The sequence below is a fragment of the Muscardinus avellanarius genome, assembly GCF_963383645.1.
Source record: "Muscardinus avellanarius genome assembly, chromosome: 11".
Lineage (NCBI taxonomy): Eukaryota > Metazoa > Chordata > Mammalia > Rodentia > Gliridae > Muscardinus > Muscardinus avellanarius.
The window spans coordinates 67736075-67744685 of record NC_137797.1 but is presented as its reverse complement, the minus strand read 5'-3'; positions in this window follow the sequence as shown (position 1 = coordinate 67744685).

Genomic DNA, 8611 nt, shown 5'->3' with positions numbered 1-8611 from the left:
AAGGTCTGGGAATGTAACTCTGTGGTAGAGCTCCCCTGGATTTAATCCCCAGTACCATAAAATAAAGAAAAATGTATATAAATAAGTAAAGAAATATTTTTTGTGTGTGTACTGGGGTGTGTATGTGTGTGTGGTACTGGGGATTAAACACAAGAGCATTTTACCTCTGAGGCACATCCCCAGCCCCATTTTGTTTTTTAATTTGAAACAGGGTCTCATTAGTTTGCTGACAGGCTCACTGAGTTGATGAAACTGGTTTTGAACCTATGATCCTCCTCTCTAAGACTAGTTTAGTACTTAGGAGGCTGAGACAGGAGGATCACAGCTTCACTGCCAGCCTCAGCTACTTAGTGAGGCCCTATGCAAATTAATGAGACCCTGTTTCAAAATAAAGAATAAAAATAGAGGTGGAAGTGTAGCTTGGAGGTAGAATTCCCAGGGTTTAATGCATAGTACTGCAACAATAAATAATTTTAAAAAGGGATGGGAATGTAGCTCTGTGATAGAGAGCTTGCCTAGCATGTTCAAGACCCTGGGTTCAACCCTCAGCATGGCAGAAAAATAAAATAAGATCCTGGTTATCGCTAGAAAATGCTCCTTTGTTAAAAATAGACCCTGGCTAGGTATGTTGGTATATGCTTATAATCCCAGTACTTGGAAGGCTGAGATAAGAGGAGCACAGATTCACGGCCAGCCTCAAGCAATTTAGTGAGGTCCTCCACAACTTAGTGAGACCCTGTTTCAAAACAAAAGAATAAAATAGGGTTGGGGGGAATAGCTCAGAAGCTAAATGCTTCTGGGTTCCATCCCCAGTAACACACGCATACACACACACACACACACTGATACCTGAAGTCTTTAAACAAATACAACTTAGGGTTGTATTAGAGTCCTAATGAGATCTTCTATTCCTAAGAATGTGGCTGAACAACCCAAGGGAATGGTTCTTCAAAACCCTAAATTCAGCGAGGTGATGCACACTTGTGATTCCAGCATTTGGGAGGCTGAGACAGGACGATTGCGGTTCATGGACAGCCTCAGCTACTACTTAGTGAGGCCCTTTGCAATTCAGTGAGACCGTTTCAAAATAAAGAATAAAAAATAAGGCTGGGGGTGTCACTTGGAGGTGGAATGCCCCTGGGTTTCATCCCCAGTACCGAAAAAGAAAAAACAAAAACAAACTAAATACAGGCTGGATATGATGGCACATGCTTATAATCCCAGTACTTGGGAGGCTGAGATAGGAGGATTGTAGGTTCAAGGCCAACATCAGCAACTTACCTAGATTCTGTTTCAAAATAAAAAGGGCTGGGGTGTGTAGCTCAGAGGTAGAATGCCCTGGGTTCAACCCCCACTACAAATAAATAGATAAACGCCCCACAAACAAGATAGTTGATAGTTTCTAACTAGCTAGCAATTAACTAACAGAAAAGTGGGAAAAGCAGGTGTGGTGGTGCATGCTTGTAATCCCAACATTTGGGAGGCTGGGGCAGGAGGATCATAGACAGCCTCAGCTACTACTTAGTGAGGCCCTTTGTAACTTAGGCCCTGTTTCAAAATAAAGAATAAACTGGGCGTGGTGGCGCACGCTTCTAATCCCAGCATTTGGGAGGCTGAGACCGGAGGATCGCGGTTCTCAGATAGCCTCAGCTACTTAGTGAGGCCCTTTGCAACTCAGTGAGACCCTTTTCCAAAATAAAGAATAATAGCCGGGTGTGGTGGCACACGCTTGTAATCCCCGCGCTTGGGAGGCTGAGACAGGAAGATCACCAGGTTCGAAGCCAGCCTCAGTTACTTAGTGAGGCTCTCAGCAACTTAGTGAGACCCTGTTTCCAAATAAAAATATAAAATAGATCTGGGAGTATAGCCCAGAGGTAGAAGGCCTCTGGGTTCCACCTCCAGTACCACCAAAAAAAAAAAAAAAAAAAAGAAGAAGAATAAATCGGGTTGGGGGTGTAGCTTGGAAGTAGAATGTCCCTGGGTTCAATCTTCAGTACTGCAAAAGAAAAAAGAAAAAGAAGAAAAGAAAAGAAAGATGCCTGGCTGCAGAGATGAGAATGAAATAGGAGCTTAGAGCCAGGCAAATCAGCGTTTACTATGGTACAAGCTTGGGCAGGCTGTTTAACATTCAACGCCTAAGATTCTTCTATTCCAGAAAGGAGGAAAACACGGCTATCTCCCAGTATTGTTATAAAGATTAAAAATAATACATACAGAGCCGGGCATGGTGGCGCACGCTTGTAATCCCCGCGCTTGGGAGGCGGAGACAGGAGGATCGCGCAGGTTCGAAGCCAGCCGCCTGCGCTGACTTAGGAGACCCTGTTTCCAAAAATGAAAATGTAAAAATAGGTCTGGTAGTGTAGCCCGGAGGTAGAAGGGCTTCCAGGAACCCCAGTACCACCAAAAAAAAAAAAAAAGAAAAAAAAGAAATAATACATACAGAACTTTTTTATTTAAAATTTTATCTGTTTTTTCGATGCTGAGGATCAAACCCAGGTCCTCATGCATGCTAGGTCCTCATTTTATCACTGAGCCGCACTCCAGAGCTTTATGCATAGAACTCTGTGTGTGTGTGTGTGTGTGTGTGCGCGGTACTGGGGATGGAACCCAGTGGCCTACTACCTCGAGCTATATCCCCAGCTCTATTTTTTTTTTTTTTTTTTTTTTGCAGGTCTGGGGATGGAACCCAGGGGCATTCGGCCTCCGAGCTACACCCGCTGCCCTATTTTATTATTCTTTATTTTGAAACCGGGTCTCACTGAGTTGCAGAGGGCCTCACTAAGTAGCTGAGGCTGTCCGCGAACCGTGATCCTCCAGTCTCAGCCTCCCGAATGCTGGGATTACAAGCATGTGCCATCATGACCAACAAGAACTCTTTTTTTTTTTTCAGGTCTGGGGATGGAACCCAGAGGCATTTGACCTCCGAGCTACACCCCCTGCCCAACTTTTTATCTTTATTTTGAAACTGGGTCTCACTGAGTTGCAGAGGGCCTCACTAAGTAGCTGAGGCTGTCCGCGAACCACGATGATCCAGTCTCAGCCTCCCTAATGCTGGGATTACAAGCGTGTGCCACCTCGCCCGGTTTAAGAACTCTTTTTTAATTAAAGGAAATTTGGGAGGAGATACTGGGGATTGAATCCAGAGGCACTTTACCACTGAACTATATCCCCAACCTTTTTGTTTTTTACTTCCAGATGGGGGGTCTCACTAAGTTGCCCAGGCTGGCCTTGAACTTGCAATCTTTCTGCTTCAGTCTCCATAGTGTCTAGAATTACAGGCAAGTGATACCCCAATCAGCTCCACATAGAGCTTTTTATTTTGGTATTGGGGATTAAACTCAGCTTGTTCTACATCCAAACAATCCCCCAAGTCCTTTTTTTCTTTTTTTTCTTTTTTTTTTTTTTTTTTTTGGTGGTACTGGGGTTCCTGGAGGCCCTTCTTCCTCCGGGCTACACTCCCAGACCTATTTTATATTTTTGAAACAGGGTCTCTTACGCCAGCGCGGCTGGCTTCGAACCTGCGCGATCCTCCTGTCTCCGCCTCCCAAGCGCGGGGATTACAAGCGTGCGCCACCACACCCGGCCCCCCAAGCCCTTTTTATGTTTTATTTATTTTAGTCATTTTTTTTTCTTTTGCAGTACTGGGGATGAAACCCATTGGCATTTCTACCTGCGAGTTACACCCCCAACCCTAGTTTTTATTCTTTACTTTGAAAGAGGGTTTCACTGAGTTGCAAAGGGCCTCCCAAAGTAGCGGAGGCTGTCCGCGAACCTGCGATCCCCTGTCTCAGCCTCCCAAAAACTGGGATTACAAGTGTGCACCACCAGGCCTGCCTATTTTATATATCTTTTTTTGTACTGGGGATTGAACTCAGGGGCATTCTACTTTCCATCTATACCTGTAGCCCTTTTATCTTTGTGTGTGTGTGTGTGTGTGTGTGTGTGTGTGTGTGTGTGTGTGTGTGTGTTTTACTGGGGAATGAAACCGGGGGGCATCTTAGTTTTGAGCTACACCCCCCGCCCTATTTTTTCTTTCTTTCTTTCTTTCTTTCTTTCTTTCTTTCTTTCTTTCTTTTTCTTTCTTTTTGTGGTACTGGGGGTGGAACCCAGGGGCTTTTCTACCTCCGGCCTATACTCCCAGACCTATGTTATATTTTATTTGGAAACAGGGTCTCACTAAGTTCCTGAGCGCTTCAATAAGTAGCTGAGGCTGGCTTCGAACTTGTGCGGCCCTCCTGTCTCAGCTTCCCAAGCGTGGGGATTACAAACGTGCACCACCATGCCTGGCTCTTGTTCTTTTATTTATTTGTTTGTTTGTTTATTGTGGTACTGGGTAGTGGATCCCAGGGACTTTCTACCTCCGTGCTATATCCTCAGCCTTATTTATTTATTTATTTATTTATTTATTTATTTATTTATATTTTTGCGGGCCTGGGGATGGAACCCAGAGGCATTTGACCTCCAAGCTACACCACCTGCCCTATTTTTTATTATTTATATTGAAACAGGGTCTCACTAAGTTGAGGAGGGCCTCACTAAGTAGCTGAGGCTGTCCATGAACCATGATCCTCCAGTCTCAGCCTACTGAATGCTGGGATTACAAGCGTGCGCCACTACGCCCGGCTATAATTTATTTGAAACAGGGTCTCACTAAGTTGCTGAGAGCCTCACTAAGTAGCTGAGGCTGGCTTTGAACCTGTGTGATCCTCCTGTCTCAGCCTCCCAAGCGCGGGGATTACAAGCGTGCGCCACCACGCCTGGCTTGTTCTTTTTTTTTTTTTTTTTTTTTGGGTGGCACTGGGGGTGGAACTACCTCTGAGCTATACTCCCAGACCTATTTTATATTTAATTTGGAAAAAGGGTCTCGCAAAGTTACTGAGAGCCTCACTCAGTAGCTGAGGCTGGCTTTGCACCTGTGCGGATCCTCCTGTCTCAGCCTCCCAAGCGCAGGGATTACAAGAGTGCGCCACCACGCCCGGCACTTGTTCTTTATTTTTAAACAGGATCTCACTAAGTTGCTCCCTCACTAAGTAACTGAGGTTGGACTCAAACCTGTGATTCTCCCGTCTCAGCCTCTCAAGTTTTGCCATTACAGGAGTTTGCCACTAGGCCTGGCTCATTTTGTGTGTTTGTGTGTGTGGTGAGATTGAGCCCAGGGGCATTCTATTGCTGAGCTATACTCCCAGCCCTTTTTTTTTTTTTTTTTTTTTGGCAGTGGGGGGCTGGGGGAGATGGAACCTAGGGGCATCCTACCACCAAGCTACACCCCCAGCCCTATTTTTATTATTATTATTATTATTTTTTTTTTTTTTTTTTTTTTTTTTTTTTTTTTGCAGGTCTGGGAATGGAACCCAGGGGCATTCAACCTCCAAGCTACACCTCCTGCCTTTTTTTTTTTTCTTCTTTATTTTGAAACAGGGTCTCACTGAGTTGCAGAGGGCCTCACTAAATAGCTGAGACTCTCTGCAAACAATAATCCTCCTGTCTCAGCCTCCCAAATGCTGAGATTATAAGCATGCACCACCACGCCAGTATTATTTTATTTTTATTTTGAAACAGGATCTTGGTAGGCTGATGAGAATCTCACTACTTGATGAGGCTGTCTTTGAACCTTCAATCCTCCTGTCTCAGTCTTTCAAGTACTAGGAGCAAGTATGCACCACCACATCCAGGTTTTTTTTTTGGTGGTACTCGGGATGGAACCCTTCTACCTCTGGGCCACATTCCCAGACCTATTTTATATTTTTTATTTGGAAACAGGGTCTCTTAAAGCAGAAAGGCTGGCTTCGAACCTGTGCAATCCTCCTGTCTCTGCCTCCCAAGTGCGGGGATAACAAGCATGCGCCACCATACCATGCCTGGCCCCACCACATCCAGTTTATCTTTTGTTTTTGAAACAAGATCTGCCTAGGCTGCTGAGAGCCTCACTAAATTGCTGAGATTGTCCTTGAACCTGTGATCCCCTTGCCTCAGTCTCCCAAATACTGAGATTACAGGCGTGCTCAGTCATGCCTGGCTCCATATACAGCTTTTTTGTTGTTGTTTAGTGGTACTGGGGATTGAAGCTTTTTTTTTTTTTTTTTTGGTAGCACTGTGGATGGAACCCCTGGGCCTTGTACCTCCAGGCTACCCTCCCAAACCTATTTCATTTTTTCTTTGGAAATAGGGTCTCACTAAGTTGCTGAGAGCCTGGTTAAATTGTTAAGGCTGGCCTTGAACCTGTGATCCTCCTGCCTCAGCCTTCCTAGTACTGGGATTACAAACATTCACCGTCAGCCGGGTGTGGTGGCGCACACTTGTAATCCCCACGCTTGGGAGGCTGAGACAGGAGGATCGCACAGGTTCAAAGCCAGCCTCAGCTACTTAGTGAGGCTCTCAGCAACTTAGTGAGACCCTGTTTCCAAATAAAGTATAAAATAGGTCTGGGAGTATAGTCTGGAGGTAGAAAGCCTCTGGGTTCCACCCCAGTGCCACCAAAAAAGTTCACTGCCACCCCGGCTTCACCCAGCCCTTTTTCTTCTTTTTTTCTCATGTGTGGTGGTGTGTGTGTGTGTGTGTGTGTGTGTGTGTGAGAGAGAGAGAGAGAGAGAGAGAGAGAGAGAGAGAGAGAGAGAGAGAGATATCAGGATTGAACCAGGGGCATTCTACCTGCAAACTACACCCTCAGCCCTACTTTATTTTATTTAATTATTTAATTATTTATTTATTTATTTATTTATTTATTTATTTATTTATTTTTGCAGTACTGGGGATGGAATCCAGGAGCATTCTACCTCTGAGGTACCCCCCAGCCCTTTTATTCTTTTTTTTTTTTTTTTTTTTTTTTGCAGTACTGAGGATGGAACCCAGGGGCATTCTACCTCCAAACTATATCCCCTGCCCTATTTTATTTTTTAATTCTTTTTATGTTGAAACAGGGTCTCACTGATTGCAAAGTGCCTTACTGAGTAGCTGAGGCTGTCTGTGAACTGCGATCCTCTGGTCTTTGCCTCCCAAATGCTGGGATTACAAGTGTGTGCCACCATGCCAGGCTTTATTCTTGATTTTGAAATAGTCTCACTGAGTTGCAAAGGGCCTCACTAAGTAGCTGATGCTTGCTATCAACTGCCATCCTTCTGTCTCGCCCTCTCAAATACTGGGATTACAAATTTGTGACACCACGCTTGGCTCCAAGCCCTGTTTTATTTTATATTATTTTTGGTGGTAATGGGAATTGAACCCAGGGGCATTCTACATCCAAGCTATATCCCCGGCCCTATTTTTTTTTTTTTTAATTCTTGTTGTTGTTGTTGTATTGGGGAAGTGGAACCCAGGGGCTTTCTACCTCCAGGCTACACTCCCAGCTCTATTTTATAATTTATTTTGAAATAGGGTATCACTAATCTGCTGAGAGCCTAAGTAGCTGAGGCTGTCTTTGAACCTGCACGATTCTCCTGTCTCAGCCTTCCAAAAGTTGGGATTACAAGGGTGAGCCACCATGCCCCATTCTTTATTAGGAAATGGGGTCTCACTAAGTTGTGAAAGGCCTCACTAAGTAGCTGAGGCTGGCCTTGATCCTCTTGTCTCAGTTTCTCAAGTACTGGGATTACAAGCATGCACCACCATGCCCATCCCCTATTTTATTTTATTTATTTATTTATTTTTATTTTGGTGGTACTGGGGGCAGAACCCAGGGGCTTCTACCTCCAGGCAATACTCCCAGACCTATTTTATATTTTATTTGGAAACAGGGTCTCACTAAGTTGCTGAGAGCCTCACTAAGTAGCTGAGGCTGGCTTCGAAACTGCGCGATCCTCCTGTCTCAGCCTCCCAAGCGCGGGGATTACAAGTGTGCGCCACCATGCCTGGCTAATTTTTTATTTTTTGAAACTGGGTCTGTATGGTCTCACTACGTGCTGAGGCTGGGCATGAATCTGTGATCCTCTTGTCTCAGCCTTTCTAGTACTGGAATTACAGGTGTATGCTACCATAACCAGCTCACATAGAACTTTTATTTATTATTTATTTATTATTTTTTGGTGGTACTGGGGATGGAACCCAGGGACCTTCTACCTTCGGGCTACACCCCCCCGAGCTATCTTTTTTTTTTTAATATTTTATTTGGAAACAGGGTCTCACTAAGTTGTGGAGAGCCTCACTAAGCTACTGAGGCTGGCTTTGAACCTGTGATCCTCCTGTCTCAGCCTCCCAAATACTGGGAGTACAAGTGTGCGCCACCACGCCTGGCTCAGAACTTTTAATACTCAATAGTTGCTGTATAAGTGGTGAGTATTCATATTGTAATAGTTTTGAGGAAGACAAAATCAATCGGAGGCAAAGAGATTCATCTGTTGTAGCAGAGAAATTGAGAAGTAAACGGAAGGGTGATGCTTAGTAGGTGGTATAGACAGAATCTGGCTGGATGTGAGTGGTGCACGGGCAGGCAGGCATTTTAGAGGTTGTTTACTCAGTGAATCTGATAAACAGGGTGGAGGACCAGCGTAGTATCAAAGGACTTGACCCCCAGCCTCCCAGGAAGACCCCGCTGCTGCACACTGCCTAATCTGTCACCCATTCCTGCCTCTCTTACTCACTCCTCCCCTACAAAGGAGCTCCCAGAAAGTTCCTTGGG